Here is a 26,052-nt window from a genome sequence, read left to right as displayed (position 1 = left end):
ACATCTTTTGTGGCTCTAATGGAACTGAGTGAGATACTGAATCCTAGTCTTTTCAAATTAAACGAAGTTGTATTTTCTCTTCATGGCTTCTTAATGCACTCGCACGGAGAGGTGAAAGCATAAATCCGGTGAAAATTAAAAAAAAAGTAGAATCCTTATTGCAGGCTTATCAGCGAAGTTTCTACGTGATTCAAAAGCAGCGCTCAAGACGGGACCCAGAAAAGGAGGCTACACACACACGCGTGTGTAGCCTCCTTCTTTGTGTCCCGTCTTGAGCGCTGTTTTTTGTATCAAGTATCAACCAACAAGCCCAAACACTTCCATTGCTCTAATTTCAACGAACGCTAGAAGTTACACGACATGTTTTCATGGTCCCTCGCAACTACTGCGGAGGCTGTCCCATTGCCGGCCACATTATTTGGGAATGTCGTCGTGTTATTCCCGAAAAATCTCCAATCCACGTAGAAACAAGCATCGCATCTTTCTGAGTCCCACCTGGCTGACTCAGGCTACCTATTTCTTGTCCAGGTCATTCTGGTAACGAATTATCAAAAGGCGCTAGATGTCTGCAGAAGACGGCCCGGACTCGCTGCCCGGATCTTTATAATCTGAAACTGAATACAATTTACTTTCTCTCTCTCTCTCTCTCTCTCTCTCTCTCTCTCTCTCTCTCTCTCTCTCTCTCTCGCTGTCTCTCAGTCTCTCCAGTATTGGGTAGTGAACAACGTCCTTTGTTCTTCTTCTTTTCTTCTCGCTCCGGTTAGTTTTTTAGGGGGAGAGAGCCAATTTATTCGGCTAGTAACTAACTGGAAGCCGAGGATGAAGACCGGCAACAAGACAAGTGGATTAGGGAGGCGTGCCGTGATCCCGCTACAAATGAGCGTCATAGATTCATGTCGCCGTGTTAGGGTGAGGTTTAGTTTTTAGATGCGAAGCATCTCATGCTCGGGGCTGTGTCCCTCCCTCCCTTGTCGTTGTTTTCCGCCGTCCACACACCCACTGCGCAAGCCTGGCCAGGTACCGCTGATGATGATTGTGGCAGGATGCCTCTGGGGATTGGCCAACCAAAGAATCCATCACGAGATAGCTTCGCGTTCAATCACCGTCGTCATCTTCCCGTAGGGGAACCCTGAGTACCACACCCCCACTGCGCATGCCTGGCCAGGCACCGCTGATGATGATTGTGGCAGGATTCCCCTAGGGATTGACCAACCAGGAGGAAGGCGAGGCATTCCTCCTCTCCTCTCCGACACACCTCTCCTCTCCGGCATTCCTCCTCTCCTTTCCGAAGCTCCTCTCCTCTCCGGGATTGCGCAACTAATGAAAACACCTGCGGCTCCGCGCGCGATAATGCGAAACAGCTTAGGGTTAGAGACGCGACGGTAGCCGCTGCATACTCCGCTGGGGGCGCCACTGTAGCTCCGCGGTATATATGACGCGCGCGCGCGCTCCGCTCCCCTCATTGTCCTCCCGGAACGCCGCGATCGAACTGAAAACTAATGGGAACTTGAGTCGACCCCATGGCTGCTTCGTATACTACTCAGGGTTTTCCCTACGGAAAGATGGTGAAATTTTTTTTAACATTACGAATAGCAGAGTAAAAGTTAAATTTGAGCTTAGTTTTAAACCTGTAATTGGCGTACATTTCGCCCCCAAGAGCACACGCGTCGAGATGACTGTGCCGTGTGCTTACTCGCCAACTGGTTGCTGAAGCTTAGCTTCTCCTCAGCGGGTTTTATTGCGTCATTTTAACAGCTTCTTGGCCGCCGCCAGGACGCCATAGAAATTCATCGACCCTCCCTCGGATCATCGAAGACACCATCTCGCGTATGTCTTAACCCTTGGCCTGAATCGAACGCCTTGTACAGCGCCCACAGACCCGAGCACGAACTAACTACACGCTCCGCCACAAACTTGTGAGGTTGGTTCTCTTAGTCAGCCGGCTACGGCTTTTCTCCATCTTCTCTTTTTCGAGACGTACTGCTCTTCTAACCTGCGGGCCGGTATAGCACACGGGCCTCATTGTACTCCCCTTCTGTAAGATGGGGACGTCGTAGAGAACCCAATCTTGCGGTAGTTATCGAACTCACCGCCGGCTGAGGACTCCCTACTTTGCACACGTTTGAGTATTTATGATATTCAAGATAATGAATGGCAGCCTACCATTGTCCCTGAAGAAGAAAGTGTATGACAGCTGCATCTTACCGGTACTCACCTTCGGGGCAGAAACTTGGAGGCTCACTAAGAGGGTTCAGCTTAAATTGAGAACGACTCAGCGGGCAATGGAGCGGAAGATGATAGGTGTAACATTAAGGGACAAGAAGAGAGCCGAGTGGGTAAGGGAGCAAACGCGGGGTAAGGACATATTAGTAGAAATTAAGAAAAAGAAATGGACGTGGGCAGGACATGTAATGCGAAGGGAAGATAACCGAAGGGTAACAGAGTGGGTCCCTAGAGAAGGCAAGCGTTAAGGGGGGGGGGGGGCGGTAGAAAGTTAGATGGGCAGATGAGATCAAGAAGTTTGCGGGGATAAATTGGTCGCTGTTAGCACAGGACCGGTGTAATTGGAGATTAATGACAGAGGCCTTTGCCCTGCAGTGGGCGTGGATAGGTCGATGGTGGTGATGATGGTGATGATGATAATGATGATGATGGCGATGATGATGATGATGATGAGTATTCATAATACCGTAGTTTCCCTTCAAATAGCCGGCAGCGTTACTGAGAAGTAGACGGTGCGAAGACGTTGGGACCAAGTCGACGCTTTGTTAGCGGCGGGAGTCAGCGGCATGTACAGGTCCTCTGCCTGGTAATATATTCGGAAAGAAGTTAAAAACGGCAACAGCTCATGTACGGTTCACTCCACCTGAGCGACGGACCCGGATGTCAACGGGAGCGCGTTTTTTGAAGGGAGATTGCTATGAATGTGTAAAATCGTCTGCATTTACTCACGTAGTTTGACGTCGCTGCACAACTTTGTAAGCATATTAAGTCCAAAAAACCACGGAAACGGCTCGTGCCATGTTCAAAATATTCCCAGTAACGCCCTATTTGCGCCGCACGGAGTAACACTCGGCTGCGGTGATGAGGAACAGCGGAAATTTCCGTTGCAGTTGTTAACTTGTACCCGAGCATAGCATCTCCTCTTCCACCCTTCTCTCACTTTCTGGCTCCCTCTCCATCTGGCTCTCTCTTTCTCTCCTTCTCTCTCTTTCGTTCTCTCCTCTCTCTTCCTATCTCTTTGCCTCTATCTTCCCTCTCTCGTCCTCTCTCTCTACCTCTATCTTCCCTCTCCCCCTCTCTCTTTCTGGCCCTCTGTTCTTCTCCCCTCTCTCCCCCTTAACCACTCCCTGCTCACTCTACCTCTCCCTTTCGCTCTCTCTTTCTCTCCGTCTGTCTCTTCCTCTATCTTCCTGCTATCTCTGTCTCTGTCTCTCCCTTTCTCACCCCTCTCTCCCCGCTGGATCTCTCTTTCCCTCCTCCCGTCTCTCTCTCTTTCCCCCTGATTGTATAGTCTGCCATGTTACGAGCAGTCTTGTCAAGAATTCGCCTGATGCCGGCTCGCCCACTTTGCTGTCTTTCGAAATATGTTTTCCTTCTCCATTTCTGAGATAACTAACACGAGACGACGGTAGGGCAGCGAAATGACGCAGTCACAGTCTAGCTCAGGAAGGTTTTTTGTTGATATAACGCCTCGCGTGTCGCTGTGCGCACGAACTGATCGGCGCATGATTCTCCTCTTTGTTTTGGTTTTTGTTTATTTACATACTCCGCCTGCCTCCCCGCCACCATCAGCAGATATAAATATTCTCCGAACGCTCATGCTCCCGCCACATATCCGCCCGGGTAATTCTTTCTGAACGTTCAGCCTGCCTCGCTAAACTATTTGCATATCGGGGACCTCAATTTCTTTTTTGACATGCTTTCTTTAGTGCTCTTTTTAATCCAGTCAGCTCGGGACATCGCAGCCGTGTACTGTACAGGAACAACAACAAAAAAAAACAGAATACACAAACAGGCCCGATGGGTAATCGCGACCCGTTCCACATTACGGCGCTCAACTGTTTCGGTAATATTCGCTTCGTGGAAATGTGTTGACGTTGTATGATTTTTCCTTCACTCCCACTCGTAAGCACTCCAGCGTTAAGTAAAAAGATAAACTGGAAAATCAAGCGAATAAATCCAGGACGAGAACGAAAAACTGTTCTCATCTGGCACCTCTTAATGCATAGTTTGCGCAAGAAATGTTCCATTTTTTCGTTCCATTTTTTCGTTCTCCACACGACCCGTAACCTCTCTCGCTACCTACCTCCTTCTTGATCTCGGCTTTTTTGTTAGCTAGCTAGAAATTCTGCTGAAGCGCGTTGCTGTTTGCACGCTGATTAACGAGGGTTCTTCAGCATTCCATGTGAGCATTAATAATTTCCCACTAGGCATAGCATTGCCACGCTACGTTTTTATGTGATGCTGCGTTTGATGGCGCGTGCAGCTTTTGTTTCTGGGTGTGTGCTTGTGTGTGTCTGTGCGTTCATGCGCGTATGTGTGTGTGTGAGCGTGCGTGTGTATGTATGCGCGCGCGCGCGCGTGTGTGTGTGCGTGTGTGTGCGTGCGTGCGTTCGTGCGCGTATGTGTGTGTGAGTGCGTGTTTGTGCGTGTGTGCGTGTTCGTGTGTATGTGTGCGTGCGTGTGCGCATAAGTGTGTGTGCGTGCGTGCGTGTGTATGTGTGCGTTCGTGTGCGTATGTGTGTGTGCGTGTGTGTGTGCGTGCGTGGATGGGTTGGCAGGCGCTCGCAAGGCTAAGAACGCCGAAATAATTTTTCCAATTTCGCAAATATGAATAGTGGATGAGTTCTCAGTGTTTTATTTGTCGGGCTGCTTCTTTAACATCGTGTGTGGACCTCACTTACTAAACGACAACTAAAAAAGAAGAATCACGCGCACTTGAAGCGCACTTCAACCACAAAGCACATTCGAAGCGTCAGTTACCTTCTACTGAGACCACAGCGGAAGCCCTGAAACGGCTTCGTTTTCTTAAAACCTGCTAGAACCTGGGAAAAATTAATATTAAAGCAGAGCCGTGTTTAGGCCAGGCTCTTTCGGATGAAAGTTGACTTCTCTGTGTTGTGAGCCAAGTTAGTATTCAGGGACGACTTAAGCCAGGTACAGGTTACTGTGGAAACTGTCGTAACATTTCTAATCAATCACATCGCCTCATGTCTCACCTGACGAAATTGTGTGAAGCGCCATTTCTAACGTGTGTAGCCTGCTTACGATAGGTATGTTCGTAGGTGGCGGGAAACAAAAGATCGGTTCACGGCCGAGAACAACTACACATGTACCTCAAAGTACACATTTACGTGGGACCAACTTCTCGTGCCTAATTATAGACGTTTCGAAGTACAGAGGATTAAAATGTAAGCCGTCGGGATAGGTTTACCATGAATCAGGGTTAAAGAACGGCTCAATTTTCTAACCTGAATTCTGGCCTCTCACACTCACTGCTTTAAATAGGATCTCTTTACATTCACACATGCACTGAGAGGGCCAGAAAGATGAAGTACACGTTCCGTTTATTAATAAAACACCTGTAACGTGGCGCTGATTCTAACGCAAACTTCTAAGAACTACGCAAACAGGTGATGCAGTGGCGACTAATCGGCCGCTTTATTTCTGTGTCTTTACGACGTCACAGGGACTTGTTGGAGCGAGTGGCGCTCGCCGACCAAAGCCACCGCCAATAATCATGACTGTTTGATTATAGGGACACCTGTAGTTTGGTGTGGTCGGTCCACTTTCATGCTAAACTGCAGATATGACTCGGTTTTATTATTCCCCCCCATTCTTCCCCGCTTAAATCGTGTAGAGCGGCACTGTATAGCTTATCAAAGCTTCTAACTTGCTTTCGGGGTAACTTTTTTCGTTTTCTTTTTCCGGTTTTTTGTGACTATAATCAAGCTCGGTAAGCGTGCAAGGGTTCGCTCTTTCAGATTAAAGAAACGTTACATGTTGTTTTCACTGCCCATTTTAAACGGTCGACACGCCTTATGCTTCCCACCTATTCAACAACCCGTGGAGGGGTCTATTTCCATATTACAACATCTCTACTTCAATCTCTAAGCACGGACGAACACAACACAGAATAACGAAGGCATTTCTGCTTCCTTCACCTCTGCAGTTTGCAGGCTCGGAGTTAGGGCGGGTGGGGAGGGGGGGGGGGGAGGAGGAGGCGAAGCCCACCGACACTGCACATCCATTATAAAACGCAGAATTGCGATAATTATTTGTGGCAAGTGATACCTGATGCGGCATGGGCTAGTTTCACCATGACAATGGGCCACTCATCATAGCACCTTCAAAAAACAAAAGAAATTATGAAATCAGCCCTAGGATTGTGTGCCGTACTTATTCGATGATATGGCGGTCACGATGATAAGCTAAGGGTGCAGTTTGGAGGGTAAAAAAATCGCCATGCTGAGCTTCCAATATAATCGGGGTATGACTTTGAGACTACGGATTTTGGAAAAAAAAACTCGTCTTGTATTCATATAAATACGATAGATTGCGCGTACTTCAATTTGAGATTTATTTTCGATCACTTTGTTTCAGTTACGTTTTATTACGTTTTTGTTTTCCATCCCGCCCTATGCCATCGGCAGTACCCAGAAAGATAGCAGGAGACATGCAAATGGTGCGGTCTCTCAGCCGCTTAGTACAAACCCGTATGATTTCGGTCACTCATGTCAAACCCCAGCGCACCAAACACGGATTTCACATGAGTAATTACGGGCAGGTAGGTTGGGGAAAGCATTGTTTTCACGACTTCAACAAAGTGTACTGTTGGGCGAGTAGGTAGTTCATTGTAAAAATCTCTGCACGGCGAATCGAAACAAGGACACAGAAAGATGACGGGACCGGCGCTGCCCACCCGGAACCTTCGTTGCCTCATTTCAATTGTGCCCTTTATAACACTAAAGTGTTTTATTCCCGGATACATGAAGATTTCGCCGACGTCATATCCGTCAGGGAAGTGACGTCAGTACAACGAAGCAAGCGGCCTGTAAAGGGTGACCCCCTGCACCCAGGCTCTTCTTGCAGGGAAGCAGCCTTTAGTACTAAAGAGTACGTTACACTTATTGTTGTTCGTTTTCGGGTTTTATATTTTCACACGAAAGTGTTTTATGCCGCAATACCCCAACATTTCACTGACGTCATATCCGTCACGGAAATGACGCCAGTGCACCTTCGCCAAAGCGACCCGCCAGCAGGACGTCGCTCGCCAGGCACACCCAGTAGACAGCCGCCGACCCGAAAATCATGCTCAGCTGCAGATTTCGCAGAACATTTCACTTTCGTGTTCTAGTGATTTCTATGATACAGGAATCAACCACATTTTTAGATGCGACTGCATCTCATTCACTCGCCTTGTCCCTCCATACGGCGTTGTTGTTGTCCGTCCACACCCCTACCCCATTCTCCTCGCCGCGCGAGCTGCGCTCTCTGCCGCTCACCCCCTCTCCTCTCCGATAGCGAACACTCTCTCGCGAGGGGCACTGGATTGGATTCGATCGGGTTGGCTTGGCTTGGCTTGGCTTGGCTTGGCTTGGATTGGATTGGATTTGGATTGGATTGGATTAAAGTGGATTGTGTTGGATTGTGTTGCGTCATAGCCGCGCCAAGTTGCGTCTTAGCCGCGGTCGTTCCAGCACCGACGTTCCGATTTCCATCGATGCGTTAAATGGAGCCTAACAATTCTGCTATCGCCCGCGCAACCGTAACAAGCACCGATCACTGTGTTAACAGGAATGCTAGCACCACTGAAGACAGGCTGCGAAGCGGCGTGAACGTGATGCTGAACGCAAACGATTGAAGCGAGCAGCCGATTCCGAACTTCGTAAACATGATACCGAAAGCGAACGCAAAGAATACATCATACGCGTTCCTCACACGTTTCACGCAATTAGAGAATCAACCCAACGGAAACACCAAGTGAACCCCCAAGATGCGTCGCATCTCCACAGGGTTCCCCTCGCGGGAAGGTGGGGTAATTTTTTTTTGTTTTCGCTTCTACCGGTTCTTAATTTTCACCACACCCTCGAATTCGATCGTGCGCGCGCCAGCAATTGGGGGCGAGCCCGTTTGAACGTAAATGTCAAAGTTGTTTACCCATCGGGAAAGGGTAGCCTCACATATTGCTGACACCAGAAGCGGGCTTCGCCACGCGCAGTCTCTATATGCGGCTCTGCTCACCTTACAGGGAGTAGCGTTGGTCCTGCACACACAGCCCATGCGGCGTCACTTTCGAATCACGGATTTTTAGTGCGCAGCCCTTTGGCACCCGTCTCTGGGCTGAGCCGCGTCGCCGTCCGAACCGAGTGAAGGATGGCAAGACCGAATAGTGAAATAAAGCAAAGGAGGAGGGTGACGCGAAATTGGGAGGGGAGGGCGGTTCGCCGTGGCGGCGCGAGCGGTCTCCGAAAGTGTGCAGTGGGGGAGGAGGGGGGGGGGCAGTATGTTGTGAGGAGGAGAGTGTCGCGAAATTGTGAGGGGACCTATCCCCTTTCATTCCCCCTCTCCCCTTCCCCCGGACTGGGTTGTATGCTGATGAACTTCCAAATTAGTCCAAATATCCTCAGTGCACTCCTCCGCTTTCTGTATCAATAAAACACTCACAGACATACAGGTGGTTCGCCGTGGCGGCGCGAGGGCTCTCCGAAAGTGTCCGGGGGAGGGGGGGGGGGGGCGGCAGTATGCTATGCCCGCACGATACGCTCGTCTGCACGACGCTGGCGAAAACGTGAGGGGCGCGTGCGCTTGACCATGGTGTGCGTTCCCTACCTAATACGCAGGTTGCGTTCGCTTCCTGAGACGCACACGCCGCCGACGCGGAGGCTCATCATCCCTGCCGTCGAGAGAACCCACGAGTGAGTGCTGCCTCAGCGCACTGCTCCTGCGCGCAAATATCGCCGTAGGGAGTATCGTAATCGCCAGCCAACTTTTTAAGTGCGAATGCACTTTATAAGCGACCCCAAGCCATCCACCGCCGGCGGCGTCGGCGTCCGCAGTGCTCCTCTATATTTAAAAAAGAAACAGCATCCGGCGCCAGGTTTCGATCCGAGGACTTTGCGGCCGCAGCGCGACGCTCTACCGACCAAGCCACGGACGCGACGCTGATATCAGTGTTAGTGACGCGCCTTATATCTTTAACGCATTCAAACTACGTCGTCAGCGGCGTGCGTTGGCGACTCAGCGGCGTTATAGCGGCTTGATAACTGCGTGGTGTACACGTGATACTACAAACCCGATGGAAGAGATGGAAGAGAAGGCGGCGAGGCGGTGGGCTGCGGGGGCCGAGCGCAAGCGCCGCAAGCGGGCCGACAACCATGCATTCGCACTTTCACATTCTCCCCCTCGGGGAAATGCGGGGGAATTTTTTCGCAACTGAGTACTAACAGTACTTAGTATGGGCGAAATGAAGAAGCATTCGCGCGCCGTATGGGTGCTAACCTTCAAACTTTCTATTACGAAAGAATCATTTCGTCATCATCTTACTTGGCTTCAAGTTGGGGCAAAACGAAGGTCTTCGGTTGGTCGGGCAAAACGTCGCATTCGCTGAAAACGCTGACCAGACGTGTTTCAGGCCTGCCCCACAAGAAAAAGAGAAAGGGGGATATCGTTTTGCCTTACCCTATCCTTGCCACGTGTCGCTGGTATGAAAAGAAGCGTTCAGAAAAAAAAACAGAGTTTGCAAAAACGGCGACGTTCTTGGTGATTACGACGCGGGTTACTGAAGACGGGTAAGGAGGGATGGAGGCAGATGGGATAAGGGGCGCGTTGTAAGTGGAGTGGAGGGGAGGGGCTTGGTTCTGCTCAGCCTTCTCTGAATCGAAGTTCCGTCAAAAGCGGGCTCGGTGCGGGTAAGCCGATTTTCAGATTTGAGTTTGTTTAAAAGACGGGGCCCTTAGCGCGGCCAACAAAACGGCTTAAAGGCTCTGACCAAGCGTGAGCCTAGGGTCATGCGCAAAAATGAAACAAAAAAGAAGAGGGGAGGGGATTGCTTTGCAGCGTATTTTCTCTGCTTGAATTTACCTATCTTTGATTTGTTCAACAGTGAGAAGAAAATTTATTAAATAATAAATCAGGGCGCAGCGACTAGTGATAACAGTGCAACCTAAATGCCGAAAGCTCAGTTGGACCTTACTTCGTTTAGTTTACTTCATTTGCAGATAACATGTCAACGGCAGTTTTGAAAGCCGCGCCTACATTTTTGGGTAGGCTATGTGACCACTATCATCGCCCACATAGCTTTTAATCATTATCTGCACTCACAAGTACAGACGTTCGAATTTACACTTTTTACGCACCAAAGCGTTGCTCTGGAACCTGGATGCACGCCGCTGGAGCGATATCCTAGACTAGATCATAGGCACAACGTACCGCCATTCACAGCGTACCACCATTGTTGTGATCCGAACCTTGCTTGTGGGCACGTCATTACTCCTTTTTCCACGAGATTGGTAAGGTGAACCTACGCTGTATTACAGTTCTCGTCATCTTCATTAGTAAGTGTTTTTAGATCCGACCATTCACGACACATTCTAGCAATCTATTAAATTTTCGCGCCATGTGAATTTTAGTAAACACACACGCTCAGTTACAATTACACGCAAAGACTGGTGATAATGGTGGTTGGATGTTAATGGCGCAAGGCCAACTGGGGCAAAGAGCGCCAAAACACCGGTTATATATGAGAGGTGAAAACGTAGTAGTATGTTTGTGTTTAATGGCGCAAAGCTATCTGCGACCAAAGAGCGCGAAGACTTCGCGTTAGCTGGTCATTCAATGTCAGGTTTGTGCTTAAAATGTGTATGAGGTGAGCATGGTAATGGTACTGCCTAAAAAAATGTATATATGGGTGTAGAGGGCCCCTAGACTATGACATGAAAATGCTTATTATGGTTGAGACATGACGGCGCCTGGTACCTCAGAGTGTGCTGTGCAGCCAGGCTGACAAATACTGGCATTTTGTGCGTGCGTGCGTATGTGTGAGCGTGTCAAACAGAGATGAAATATCGGAAGGAGCTAGTACACACTGGCAGAGTTCATCAATGAAAGTTTAGGCGGCCGATGAGACGGTGAGGCAGGGCCTACATTTATTTACAGTTGGGCCCGAGAATCGGAGAGCGCCCGTGGAGTGCGGCCGAGCAGCGCGGAGGCCATGATGTTCTGAGCTGCGTCATCATCTCCAATAATGATGATGATAGGGCGTGGCCGTTGACGATGATGATGCCACCACAAAAGAATAAAATAAAATAGCGTACACACAGCGCAGGAGTACCTACTCCGGCGATTTTTTTTTTTTTGCACGGCCCTAAAAGCTACAAGTAGCGGACACAGATCCCAACGCAGACGCGAAGCCCGGCCCACAATCACACGCAGGGGCGCAGTGGGAATTCCCCAAAAAGGAATGTTACAGTGACACTTGCGCGCAATAAAACGCCTATTTGAGTAACGCCGATGGCCCACTTTCGAAGGTAGCTACGGCGCTTGTGATGACGCTACCTGAGCCGGTTTGCGAGAGAGAGAGAGAGAGAGAGAAATACGTGCTTTATTTGCGACCTGTACGAGAGCACTCTTGCTGTCTGCATCAGTGCTGGCCTGTGAAAGGGGTTGGGTCGTCAGGGCGGGTGGGTGGGATGGTGGGAGTGTCTGCGGTAGTTACCCAACACGCCCCTTGGACCCTCGTCGGCATAGACAAACGCGGCGAGAGAGGTCCATAACAAAGTGAGCGTGGTGATGTCCCGCGTTAAAGGCAGCACCCAGTCGAAGTAAGACGTCGGGCGAATGGCGTCGGGGAGCGTATGGAGCGTGCGATCACGGAGTATGGTGTAACAGTGACAGTGCCAGACCAAATGTACGGCCGTTGCAGGCAGGTGACACTGCAGACATAGTCCTTCGGTGGGGTCATTGCTGTAGAATTTGTGGCGAAGCGCGGGGGAGAATGCGGTGTAGAAGAGCTATATTTCAGTATATTTACCCATATTTAACTCATATATTGCAGTTATATTCAGCTATTATATTCAGCTGTCCGGTTTGCGAACAAATGTAAAAAATACCGGGCCATCTCCACTAACGTGAAACTTCGGGGAGCGAAGCAGGCAGTATATATGTCTATTCTTGGCGCATTTGCAAACGGAGACGAAACCGTTAGCGGGAGGGGGGGGCGAGGGGGGAAGGGGGTAGAGCTACATAGCTTGGCATTAAAAGTCTCGTGTCTTTGAAGCACGAAGCGTTCTAGCGCGAGGCGTAAACGAGGGTCTTACGAAGCGTTCCAGCGCGATGCGTACTCGAGTGTCCCGGTGATTCTTTAGTACGTGTTACGAAACGTTCCAGCTTGAGGCGCAGACGAATGTCCAGGTGTTGTTATTAAGGCGCGTTACGTCCTAGCGCGAGGCGTAAACGAGTGTATTACTGTTTTATTACCGTGACTGCATCAGACGACGATTACGACGACGACAGGAGACGCCAGCAGCCGGAGCCCCTAAAACTAAAAAGAAAAGGGGTGACGGGTGGCCAAAGTACACCGAGAACGAAGGAAGCGTTGCTGGGGAAAATGCCAGCTTTTAAAAGGGGGGAGAGGGAGCGTAATTATTGGTCCGTCAAAGCGGAGCGAGCGAGGGCTCTGCTGCGCATGTATGGTACCGCCCATGACAATCGACCGAGTAAACGCAGCGGGGGGGAAAGGGGGCGAGATCGGAGCTGAACTGGGGGAGGGCGGGAAAGAACCCAAGGTTGGAGGCGCGAGTCGTGTGTCAGAGGCGATAAGACGGGGCACTGCGGGGAGCACTGCTGGCCGCCTTCGAAAGGGACGAGAGCCTGCCCGACGAAATATGGCGGGTCATTACGCTTCAGAGGACTCGGAAGATGAACGACGACTCTCCTCTCCGCCACATTTACCTATATATATATATATATATATATATATATATATATATATATATATATATATATATATATATATGAGGAAATGGTTGACTCACGATTAAAAACAAAAACAGGATTTTACTGCCGTTGCGACTGGAGGACCAGTCTTCATCGAAGTAACGTATACAACCTACACGTAGGGTTATATATGTGAATTACTCGGATGAAGGCTGGTCCTCCTCTCGAAACGTCAGTAAAATACTGTTTTTGTTTTTAATCGTGAGTCAACCATTTTCTTAAATATTTATTCTGGCTCCTCAAGAAGTTTTCTCTAGTGCTGCTGATAATGGTTGACTCACGATTAAAAACAAAAACAGTATTTTACTGACATTTCGAGAGGAGGACCAGCCTTCACCCGAGTAACGCACACACACGCACACACACACAGAAACACACACATATATATATATATATATATATATATATATATATATATATATATATATATATATATATATATATATATATATATATATATATAAAGAGTTATAGAGGTAGGCAGTCCAGAAAGCCAACACAAGCAATGGGTGGTAGGTCATTTATTATCGTTGATACAGGTGCTCATGTTTGAAAGAAAGTGGGGGAAAAACATGCACGCCGGGTGGGAAATGAAACGAACGACGTCCGCAATACGGGTGTCTGGTGCAACGAGCACTACGCTACCGGCGGGGCTATGCTCCCCTCCACATCCTCGGGTATTCATGTTAGGGTTATGTCGGGTATTTTCTGCACTTGGGGGTGATAGCCAGGTTCACCCCGACCACTCGTGGTGAAGGGGACCGTCTCCATGTCTTCCTCCACGTTTTTGCTTTCTTTCGAAAATCTGAACCTGTTTCAGCGATAATAAATAACCTACCACAATCTCCCTTTTCTTTTCCTTGGCTTTCTTGACTGTCTACCGTTATTTCTGTAATAATTCAATTGCTTCATGGGCAATGCTTTACGAGGCGGACGGGACCACCATCACGTGGTAGTTTTCATATTTGGCGGGTTTTTAATCAGTCAAAACAAATGAGTACGCAATTAGTTCGTCGCTGAAAATACCGCAGTGGGTGCCATTCGTGGGTACCTACAAGTGCCTTATTGACACTTTAATGATTAAGAAAGTACTTCTCGAGCTATATAATTAGTTACAAAATAATGAAGTCTGATAAACGAAAAATTACGCTCTGCTACAAAACTGTACTGGAAGCATTATGCACTAGGTTTTCTTCGAGTAACGCCCTTGCTCTTTTTCAAAACCTTGGTGCATGATAGCTCGAACACCCTGTATCTATATAGGTTGCCTTGTTCGTATTTCCACATCCCCGCACCAGGACTCTCCGTGGCGTTACGTTGCGGTGATCTGGGGTAATGAACACGGCGACTCCAGCTCCCGATTTCAGGGGACAAGAATTGTCCATTCATTCAAGAATTGGCGGCGCAAATGAGCTCATTAGGCAAGCGCCCTCCATCACTCGCAGCCACATCATTTTCATTCCCACCTGATTTCGACTCAACTTGCTTCTCCTGTGGCGAGATTAATTTCCATGCTGGTGACGGCAGCACCAGCCCCTCATTCGGCGCACGTTCCAACTATTTCCGCACTCCGCGTGCAGTCCACTGCTCCCACGTCTCGTTTCCGGTGGCTCGACTAAATGTTCCTCTTGGCCGAAGTCGCCAAAAGGCGGCACACATCGGGAGCCACACGACGTTCGCCTTCGCGCCGGCAAAGGAGGACCCGAGCTCATCAGCTTCCCGGAGAGCCGAGGCGTGTGCTGCATTCGAATCGCCGTTCGCTGTATGCGGCACTGCGGTATAAAGAGGTAAAGTGAGGCTTCAAATCACTGAGGGTGCAACGTACCCACGAGAGCAGATGATTGCGCCGGAGGAGGAAAAGCCGTCGCCGAAATTCGCCTGTCCAGCTTTTGCCACGAACGAAATTAAAATAGAATAGGCGAATTGAAAGCGGCGCCTAATTTGAAATAGCTCAAACATTGTCTTCCCAGGGGCAGCTTTCGGCTCGTTGCAATTTTTACGCGAAAGTGTTTTATTCCGTGATACACCAAGGTTTTACTGACGTCGTATCTGTCACGGAAATGACGCCAGTACAACAAAGCAAGCGGCCTGTCAAGGGTGCACCCCTGCAAAGAGGTTCTTCTTGCGGGGAAGCAACCTCTAGTACTAAAGAGTGCGTTGTACCTAAGGTTGTTTGTTTTCGCGTTTTATATTTTAACACGAACACTCACGTCATATCCTTCGTGAAAATGACTCCAGTACACCTTTGCCGAAGCCACCCGCCAGCAGGACGTCGCTCGCCAAGCCCACTTACAAGACAGCAGCCGACCCGCAAATCATGCTCCTGTACATTTCGCTGCATATTTCACTTTCGCGTTTTACCGATTCCTATGACAGAGGAATCAACCACAGTGTTTTCGGAAGGGATAACCCTGGAATTTTTTATTGCAAGGAAAATCATATCCTCACAGCTAATATTGAAGGCGGCAGCATGCCTTGTGAGCAGTTCTATACTTAGCGTGTTGATCTACGAGGTTTCACAGCTATGGAAATTATCACCTTTAAATAAGGGCGTTACGTTTGACAGCAAACTGCGCAACTATTTGGAGAGTTTAGAGCTTGGCAAAACATTTTTTTGTGCAATGGTTCGACGTTGTTCCGGAGCGATCGGTCTTTTGAGTGGGAATGCTGGGGTTGTTCGTTAATGTCGGTTCGGAGCTGATTACTCTCTGTTCTGCATCATATTCTTTCTTACTTCAGAGAACGCAGAGAAAGTGTAAAGGCAAGAAACGCTCAGCGGTGGCTGTACTATCGCCCTCGGGAGCGTGTACCAACCCTCTCATTACTTTGGTGGGAATTTTTTCGTTGGTCACAGTGGTGAGGGCGATCGCATTCACCATCGGAGTGATTTGTGGAGCTTGTGAGGTGGTTCACAATGCCTCGCCTGCCGTCGGGGTATGTGTGCATGTGTCCGTGGGTCTCTGTGTGTGCGCGCGTGCGTGCGCACGGCGTAATCTCTCGTTATCGCATTTACCTTCGGTGATGTTGTTTTAGCTGTTTTCGTGAAGGCTAATCCAGTGTATTTTAAAGTAGAAGACTACTGGTACTCGCAAACTACGTACTTTCCGTTTGTTTTAAATGTATCAAACGGTTTCTTTGCACTAAACAGTTTTGACCTGTACAATCCGAGCCACCTTTTCTAATAGTTTTACGCCACGTAGGTGGTTTGAACGTAGCACGTGCATTAAAACTAAACTAAAGTTTGAGTGCCATGCGTTTCTGAAATCTTTCTGTGAACACCTGTCAACTTTCTGTCGATTGATATTGGAGTAGCTTGTTTCACCACCACAGACGATTGTTGTGCAAAGGGTTGACTGCCCGGAGTACTTGGAAACTGATTGTTTTTTTTTTTCTGTTTTTAGTGCAGCGCTGTTACCACTAGTCGCTTCGCGCTGATATGTGGTTTTGTAATGAATTCTCTTTTCAGTTTGCCGGGAGGTATGCAGTGGTTATGGCAGCAGCTTAACGGGTGGCAGTGCGTATCATTTCACCTTTTGTGCTTTAATAGTCGAACACGAGCATTCGGAAGCTACAGCTAGAGATATTACTAATTCAGATTCCGGAATAAAGCCAGAGATGCACGTGCTCCCTGGATCTGAAAGTGTTTTTTTTTTTCTAAATTCCCCCAAGCTGCTTTCATGTTCCTCCAACTCCCTCACTCAGTCACTCACTCACCCATCCGCCCTTCCGTCCGTCCGTCCGTCCGTCCGTCCATCCATCCATCCACTCACCCACACACCCACCCACCTATCTTCCCATCCATCCACCCACCAACTTTTCCATCCATCCATTCATCCATCCAGCCACCTACCCACCAAATTTACCTATCCATTCATCCACCCACTTATCCATCCATCCATCTGTCCATCTACCTACCCACCCCTCCACCTACACACCTTGTCCATCCATCCATCCATCCATACACGCACCTGCCCGCCCGTACGCCGTCCGTCCAGCCATCCATCCATTCATCCATCAATTCAACCGTCCGCACGCCCGTCCATTAATTAATTAATTCATTCATTCATTCATTCATTCATTACTCTCTTGCCACTGTATAGAAATCGCCTCACTTGTTCTCCACTGTCCCAAGTTGTGCAATGCTGTATTGCTTTCATTATTGAATCGACTTAAAGAAACCACATAACCCAGCAGTCTATTACCTCCTTCTTTGCTTCCGTCGATGAGTAATATTTCTTACTGCACCCACTTACGTTTAATAAAGCTTGCACATTCCGTCATCGCGGAGCGAACTCAGCATGGTGACTACCCAGTACTAATGCCTTGTTCGCCTCTTGCCGGCGTTGTCCCCTGCCTCTGGTACCAGCCTCCACCAGCAGCGGCCGAAAAAAGCAAATGCGAATCCGCGCCAGACTTGGAAGGAATCCAAGCCAACAGCTTTTAAGCGCTTTCATTTGTACCGGCACTTCCGCCCTTCTCGTCAATCCCGCGATCTTCCCTTCAAGCGTCCCCTCAGAGTCCCTATTCAGTACATGAAAGGACGGCGCAAGAAATCGATTGAAGGATGCCGCCAATAGGGACAGCATTGACGCAGTCTATAAACGGCCGTAACGCGGCTTGCCGTGCCTTCTTTTGTTGCGTTGCTTCACCACGCAAGCGATGCATTGGCGCCGCCTACGAAAAGTCGGTTATGCAATGAGCTGGCCAACAGCGAGCCTCCTCTTCGTCTTCTCAGCGGGCTAGTTCGGACAATTGACAGCTCGGACCTCCTGTTGCCGTGAGAAAGCAAGCTGATTTCGTAACTTGCGGTACCATATCGACGGTCTGAGCGAGCTTTTTTTTTTCTCTTTGGAGAAGAGAATTCTTGATCTATTCGGAACTCGAGCTTTTATGCCGTGCCTCGGTGCTTTGTGTGCGGCCAGTGCGGTCTTCTTCTTCTTGTGTTTATGTTAACAGCCTCAAGGCTTAGTTGATTCGTCCCCTGATGTTGCTCCGTGTAAAAGCAGCAATTGACACATCGGCCCCAGCACCCCCTGAATTTTTTCGTTTCTTATACGTAATATTTCATTGGCGGATTTTACACCCGGAGTAGGTATGTCTGAAGTCGCTAATTTGTTACAGGAATATCCTATCCTCGACTGCCATTTTTCCATCAAATTGCGTCGCCCTTCGACCTGTATTTTTTTTCTCAGTTATCTAGGTTTAACGCACAATTTCGAAGGGCTTTCAACGCCACTCCCCTCTCCCCTTCCTTTTTTTAAAATAGAATCGTGTTCCAACTTTCCGCTCAGAGCCACTGTTTTTGAAGTTTCAACACACCATGCAGGCAGCTCGGGTTGACAGGAGTCAGCTGCGCGTCTACGGGCTTTTCACTGATTACTTTCTGCAGAACCTCTGAAAAGAGGACACGTGTCTGCGCTGCATACATTCGGATTGGACTCTCATTTTTGTAACGAGAGCTAGCGCACGACTTCTTTCTGCATTCGCCAGTTTCAGCACCGTATTGAGAAAAATGTTCCAGCAACCCTCCTCGCTCTAGACAGTAGTGCTGTCTAGAGGCAGCCGTATACTCTTCTGTACGTTAAGTAACACATGAAATAAGCCTTTCGGCAGAGCTCCTAGCTTCTCCTGGCTTCTGAGCAAGGTATTTTTGCAAGTAGACGGGTATATCGCTTCGTCCCCCGTTCAGGGCTTGTTTCTCTTACCGCGCACCGATTCGCAATAGTTATCCCTTATGGCCTATGCTTACGCTTTGAATGTTCTGACGCTGTCACAGGCACGCGCTAAGTATCGAAATGCAATGCTGAAATGCTGAACCTGTATCCAACGTTTTCGCCACATGCTTCGAAGTCGAAATGAAAGCGTGCTTTAACGATCCTGAAACTCATTTCTCCCGAATAATACCGGCAATATTGACTGGTAAATGTAGTTCACCTGTCTGTCGTGTTGCGCTTGTGTGTGTGAGCTTTCACTGGCATGCCCGCTTCCTTACCCTGCAGTCGCCTACGCGGATTCTTTTTTAGTGCGTTTACGAGCTAGTGATGTCGCGCCATGTTCCATACTTTTCAAACCATTAACTAGAACTGGTGTACTGGTAGTAACGAGCAATAACGTTGAGTTTCATGTAACTGCATCGCTAAAAACGGAAACGCCAGTAAATCAAGACTTCGGTACACATTAAAGTTACCCAGGTGGTAGAAATTAATCCGGAGCTCTCCTTTAAGGCGTGCGTCATAGCAAAGGGGTAGCGTCGGTGCGTAAACGTACCCGCAAATGTAACTTGAATGTGCTTAGGTTACTGCTGTACTATTCAAGAGGTAAATGCGCATGTGAACATGCGTACTTCGTTCTGATGAGTTATCTACCGGCATAAACTACGGGCAGACGTCATTCTTACACCACTGTCGATAAGATTGCATTCTCTCCGTTAACGCCTCGAGCTTCGGCAAATCAGATAACTCAGTGTGCACGTTATCACTTTCCTCAGAACAAAAAGACACCTTCAGCTAAATTACCAGGTGTCCGGATCACTGAGGAGGTTATCGAATGGGGAAATGTCGGCCGGAATGAGACACACAGGCTGAGGGCGAAGGCAGACTTTTCCAACTTGCGTGCCTGTATACAGGCGACTCCACCTTAATAGTGAAGAAGAAATCCAGAAATACAAGTGAGCCGAGAACCGTACAAGCTCTAGCAACCCTAGAAAGTTTGGCAGCAGAGAAACAGCGCGCGTTTAGTTTGATCAAAGTCATTTCTTATAATTGGCCACACCTACCGAAAAAAAATTACCATCCCTTAATAAAGAAAGTTGATAGAAGCGCAAAATTTTCCACCATCAAAACTGCGCCAAAAATGCGCCAAAACCTTCACTGAAACTGCATTCGACCGTCGCTGAACGTGCGTCCAATCGATCGTGAAACCTGCAGCGGCACAAATAGCAAGCGAAGAACGAACCCATGCCACAATTTTTCGCGCACTAAGTAAACGCATCTGCAAACGATGTCAATGTACACGAATACGCGATTTACAAGATAAAGGTATAATATTCTACTCCGCCTACTGGCGGAGTGTACTGAGCTCAAGAATCCTCTACCTTCCCTCCTCCTTCCCCTTCCCCCCCTACCCGAGCGTTGGGAGATCTTGATGTCCAGCCCCGACCTGTCGACGCAGCAAGAGCTCGCGTCCAGGGGCCAGGAGCTATTGGACTCATATGGGACTCGTGACTAGGGTTCCACCCCGTCTGACGCCTGCGAGCGTCACCTGAAATGGGCTCAGCGAAAGTTGTTTCTCTCTCTCTCTTCATGATCCATCGCGTATTGTCGTATCTAGCGATCCTTTTTCAAGTGACCGTTTTGACACAATGCAAGCCCGGCTTCACGCACACGCCGTGTGTCCAAAGATCTTATCAGAGCTTTTCGGCCGACCAACCGGTCTATGCGAAAATGTATTAGTTTTTTCGCACGACGCTATCGGTCCCAGTGAGAAAGCTTTCGGTTTAAAGGCAAGACACTATTACGTTCATGAACAGCACTTTTATTGGAACTGGCGAGAGAAGCGAAAAGTTAGGTGTCCGCATTAGATAGAAATTTAGCTTTGCCCCCCATATAAACTACTTCAAAATTTGGCGAAATTGCTGTAAATCATAAATATTTAGGGCAAATTGGGAAATAAACAAAAACGTTTTCAAAAGTTATGCATGAACTATTTCACGGACAACACTACATGGAGCGCCAACATAGAGCAAGAACCAATGCATTCTAACAGGAAATTGGAAAGTGCATAGGTTAGCACTAACTATAATTACAAAGCGTTTCGAACGAAGCAACTTCTGAACTTAATAACCTGCATAATTTACCCCTCATACAGTAAACAATCGCAAAATTAGTAGACATTCATGACATTTTGAAAGACAAAAAAAAAACATTCACATGGTAAAATTAAGCATTCACAAGAGACAACATAATCTAAAGAATCTATCATAGACAAATACATCCTTCAAAGAAATTGTATTTAATTCGTCCACACAACCAGTAGAATGAGTAAATATTCTCGTTGCAGATATATTACACCAAAACAAAACATAGCAGCTGTTTTATAGTTAAGAATCAAGAAGATAAAAGAAAAACAACAAGCATTAAGACAATATAAACCACCTGGACATATTAACAACACTGGAGAAGAAACACTAGCTTCCTCGCCCAATGAGAGGAATTAAATACATTCGTAGAACATAGCCCTATCAATTTGACACGCTTACATCCCAGAGAAATACATTTTTGCAAAAACTGTATTTAATTGGTTCATAAAACTACTCAGAGAATGAGGGTATATTCCAATAGTTACAGGTGGATCACAAGAGACCCAGTATACATGAGCTGATTTTATAACATGAATAAAGAAGAAAAATCAATGCCATTAAGACAAGATAAACCACCTGGACATATAGTAAAAAATATCCAGTAGCACCAGTAGCCACACCGAAACCAATTGGTTATATCTGTACAACATACCCGAACCCAACTAATGACTTATGCAGAAACCGTTCGTCGGCATTATAAGCTATTCGGAATGTCAGTGCAAAAGCCCAATCATCTTGCCAATAAAACAGAAACTACACACCAAATAAAGAGTAAATCTTCCACAATTTCAGCTCAATGAATGCGCCCAGCCGAAGCACCCAAAACAAATTCCAGGCAATATAACGAGAAAAGCAGCAAAGTATGACCAGCAGGCATGTTGCCGAGTTAAAATTAATTCATTGAGAGAGAACTAAAGAGCGTCAGGGACCATGCACGGAACGAAAAATAAAGAGAAGGAGAAAATCCCGGGCCATCTCCACTAAATTGAAACGGGAGGAGGAGCGAAGCATGCAGTGTATAAGTGTATTCAAAAGATTGTAACTCTCTCTCTTGTCACGCGGCGCGAGCTGATGGGCACCGTAGAAGCGCCGGTGGGAGGAGCAATCGCGCGCTTGCTGAGGCGGTGGCGCCCTCTCTTGCGTTGAACTGGATTTAGGCAATTAAATGAGAGACAGACTGGCCCTAAGTTGTCATCGTGTCACACGCCGAAGCATGCTAAGAAGTATGCTTTACAGGAGAAAACCTGGCGTTTGAAAACGATTTGGAGACGAAATTCGAACAAATTCTGTTATTAACGCAATAAATTCCGAATATTTCTGTATTTTAAATTAGTTTGAATCATGTTAGTGTATTTTGAACCGGTTTTATTCATTTTACACTTGTTCTTTGCCGTAGTTTGACAACTTGATTTGCCGGACCACATGAGACGACGACGACAGGAGAGGACGCCAACGCGAGCCCCTAAGTTGCTTCTGCCCTAAAAATATCTGTGCATAAAGTAGAATAGAAAGTAAAAATCCGTATAAATGTTCCGACAATGAAGTATTTCGCGTGCCGAGTTTGACTTTTACCGTTTTATTTCTAGAAAAAACGGCAATAAAAAAATATTAGCAGGGCACCGAATGTGATTGGAAATGCAACGGCGCCGTTCCAAGCTGCTCCCAACGCTATCGCGTCTCCCATCTTCAGGCCGAACATAGAAATTACCTCCTACATTTTCTATTTCAGGCTTCAAACAAAATAGCTAACCGAAAGCCTTCTCTCAAGAATATCTGTGATGGACGATGCACCCTGTGGCCGTGGTAGCCGTGATTAAACCTAATCGTCAAAAATGTCAACCAAAAAGAAGAGGGAGACATAAGCTGTCTGACAATTATATGTCCCGCGTCTTCAAAGACTGCAAACCACCATAAAAATGAAATAACACAAAACAAAAGCATGGCTTACCATTCGATCTTCCGTTTTTTTTTTTCAGCTGACCGCGCCAATCTTGCGGGCTGTCCGTGTTTGAACTGAGACTTGCAGCAAACGCAAACCTGGAGAACTCCTGCTCAATTTCCCGTCTGGTATTCTTGGCTTATTAGGGAGCCCCACATCAGAGACGTCCCCCTTTCGGGAAACAAGCCAGAAACAAGTTCACTTTTCGTTGTCACAGCTTATCTCCACAACATAGGGTAATTTCAAGCGACCTGTGACAGAAAAAACCGCAAAAAAAATGCAAACAGGCGCACGGCCCAGATGGAACAGAAAAAAAGCCTCTAGGGACGCGGTAAGCCTGGTCAGCGTTATCCGTGACCCGAGCTAAACGCAAAGGAACCGCCGGGAAAGAAGGGATGGGACCGTCCGGCGTTTGTGAGTTGTTCCCGCCTTTTTTGTGCTGCCGCTGATGGATTGTTGTCTGACCGGCGGGAACCCTATTGCGCTGTCCTCCGCTAGGAGCCTGCGGTCAACCAAGCGTGAGCGTGTGTCAGAAGCTCGCTCTTTGAAAAGCTGCGGCTGCAGCACCGCTCGGACGTTCGTACGGGCGTTAGTGAGCTCCGAGAAAAGTTCCACGACGGGAAGAAGAACGAGGACGGAGGGAATGACTGAGGAGAAGGGGAAGGAAGCGTGTGGGCGGATGTAACAGCACCGCGTATAATTGAACTGGATGTCGGTCCCGTCGGCTTTTGAACCCGTTGCCCCTTCGTGTACCATGGTAAGTGCGGTCACCGTAAAAGTTACTGTGGGCGGCTAACTCTTCTTCCAAACGCACTTCCTGTGGCCGAATCAATGTCGTTAGCTGCAGCTCTGGCTAGGTCGCAGTGCATGGCTTTGTCTTTTACTACTGTGCTTTGTCGGCGAGGGAAGAAAATACTCGCCGAAAATGCACTTTCGAATGTCGCATATATATACAGGCGAGCCCGCTTATAACGAACACAACGGGAAATCGAAGTCACTTCGTTATATCCACTTCACGCTATATCTGGACAGAAAATCTATGTAGACCAATGGTAACGGGAAACAAAGATTTGTTCGTTATAGCCGCTATTTCGTTAAAATCGGGTTCGCTATAAGTGGGCTATACTGTATAAATAAATAAATAAATATATATATATATATATATATATATATATAGTGGGAGAATCAATCTGTCCGTTGCGCTATTGCCCACTTCAAGGAGACATGGATAAGGGCCCTTGTACTGTCGTGGCCAATTCATCGTATACTTCGTCTGCTTCCCAGGACAATTATCATCATCATGCCGTACCTCATCTATTCTTCATACCCATCCTCATCATCATTCCTGGGGCTGGAGTTCTGGGTTGCCGCTCAGAATAAGCGCGCTGTTCCACTGCCTCTGCGACGTGTCTTCTGGGTGACGGCTGCCCTTGACGTCTCCCTCAATATATATATATATATATATATATATATATATATATATATATATATATATATATATATATATATATATATATATATATATATATATATATATATATATATATATATATATATAGTAAGGAAATGAGGGGCTCGTTGAGGAAATACAGAAAGATAGGCCAGCAGCCTACAACGCCAAAGGGGGCATAGGGGTGTGGTTAGGCTCTTTTTCTTTTTCACTACGGTTAATGAAGTAAACATTTTTTTTAATATACAGAAGAAAGAAAGAAAGAAAAACACGCGCCCAGAGTGGGGACTGAACCCACGCCTTCGGTCCCCGAACCCACGCGTGGGTTCGGTCCCCACTCTGGGCGCGTGTTTTTCTTTCTTTCTTTCTTCTGTATATTAAAAAAATGTTTACTTCATTAACCGTAGTGAAAAAGAAAAAGAGCCTAACTACACCCCTATGCCCCCTTTGGCGTTGTAGGCTGCTGGCCTATCTTTTTTATATATATATATATATATATATATATATATATATATATATATATATATATATATATATATATATATATATATATATAATCAGAATAGGAAATGAGGGACTCGTTGAAAATAAGACAGAAATAAGAATTGGCAGTCAAGAAGACCTCGGAAAGCAAAGGGGAGGATGTAGTAGCTCAAGATAAAGAATTTGGAAAATAAGAAAGTGGAGAAAAAATGCCCGCCAGGTGGAATCCGAACCCACGACCTCCAGAATACCGGTCTGGTGCGATAACCACTACGCTACCGGCGGGGCTACTTTAGCCTCCACTTTCTGGGGTATTTATGTTCAGGCGTTTTTGTTTCCTGTGCTTGGGGGTGGTAGCCAGCACCACTCTGACTACTCGGGGTGAAAGGGACCTTCTTTTTAACCCCCGGGCCGTGACTCGAGCGTCTACGACATGTCGAGAGTGATCGACCAGCGTTGAACCCTCTTAAGCTCCCTATGGCACCAAGACTGCCAGAACAGAGGCCCTCGCTATGCATGTAGCGAATCAGAATAGGAAATGAGGGGCTCGTTGAAAATAAGACAGAAATAAGAATTGGCAGTCAAGAAAACCTCGGAAAGCAAAGGGGAGTATGTAGTTGGTCAAGATAAAGAATTTGGAAAATAAGAAAGCGGAGAAAAAATGCCCGCCAGGTGGGATCCGAACCCACGACCTCCATAATACCGGTCTGGTGCGATAACCACTACGCTACCGGCGGGGCTACTTTAGGCTCCACTTTCTGGGGTATTTATGTTCAGATGTTTTTGTTTCCTGCGCTTGCGGGTGGTAGCCAGCGCCACTCGGACTACTCGGGGTGAAGGGGACGTTCTTTTTAACCCCCGGGGCATGACTTGAGCGTCTACGACATGTCGAGAGTGGTCGACCAGCGTTGCACCCTCTTAAGCTTCCTATGGCACCAAGACTGCCAGAACAGAGGCCCTCGCTATGCATGTAACGAATCAGAATAGGAAATGAGGGGCTCGTTGAAAATAAGACAGACATAAGAATTGGCAATCAAGAAGACCTCGGAAAGCAAAGGGGAGGATGTAGTAGCTCAAGATAAAGAATTTGGAAAATAAGAAAGTGGAGAAAAAATGCCCGCCAGGTGGGATCCGAACCCACGACCTCCAGAATATCGGTCTGGTGCGATAACCACTACGCTACCGGCGGGGCTACTTTAGCCTCCACTTTCTGGGGTATTTATGTTCAGGTGTTTTTGTTTCCTGCGCTTGGGGGTGGTAGCCAGCGCCACTCGGGAGCTTAAGAGGGTTCAACACTGGTCGACCACTCTCGACATGTCGTAG

General features: G+C 47.6%; 1 protein-coding gene and 1 non-coding gene across 2 annotated transcripts in view; one reads left to right on the top strand and one right to left on the bottom strand.

Annotated features, from left to right (window-relative positions):
* Machr-a (muscarinic Acetylcholine Receptor, A-type) overlaps window positions 1–26,052 on the top strand; it is a 472,231-nt gene that overhangs the window by 217,719 nt on the left and 228,460 nt on the right. The window lies entirely within an intron of this gene.
* On the bottom strand, window positions 25,846–25,918 carry Trnai-gau (transfer RNA isoleucine (anticodon GAU)). Its single transcript has one exon. It is a non-coding gene; the product is annotated as a tRNA-Ile (tRNA).

This window comes from Haemaphysalis longicornis, unplaced genomic scaffold (assembly GCF_048455015.1).
Source record: "Haemaphysalis longicornis isolate Haplotype H1 unplaced genomic scaffold, Haemaphysalis longicornis Haplotype H1 scaffold_8, whole genome shotgun sequence".
NCBI lineage: Eukaryota > Metazoa > Arthropoda > Arachnida > Ixodida > Ixodidae > Haemaphysalis > Haemaphysalis longicornis.
The sequence above is the reverse complement of the archived record's forward strand: the minus strand, read 5'-3'. Positions and strand labels throughout refer to the sequence as shown.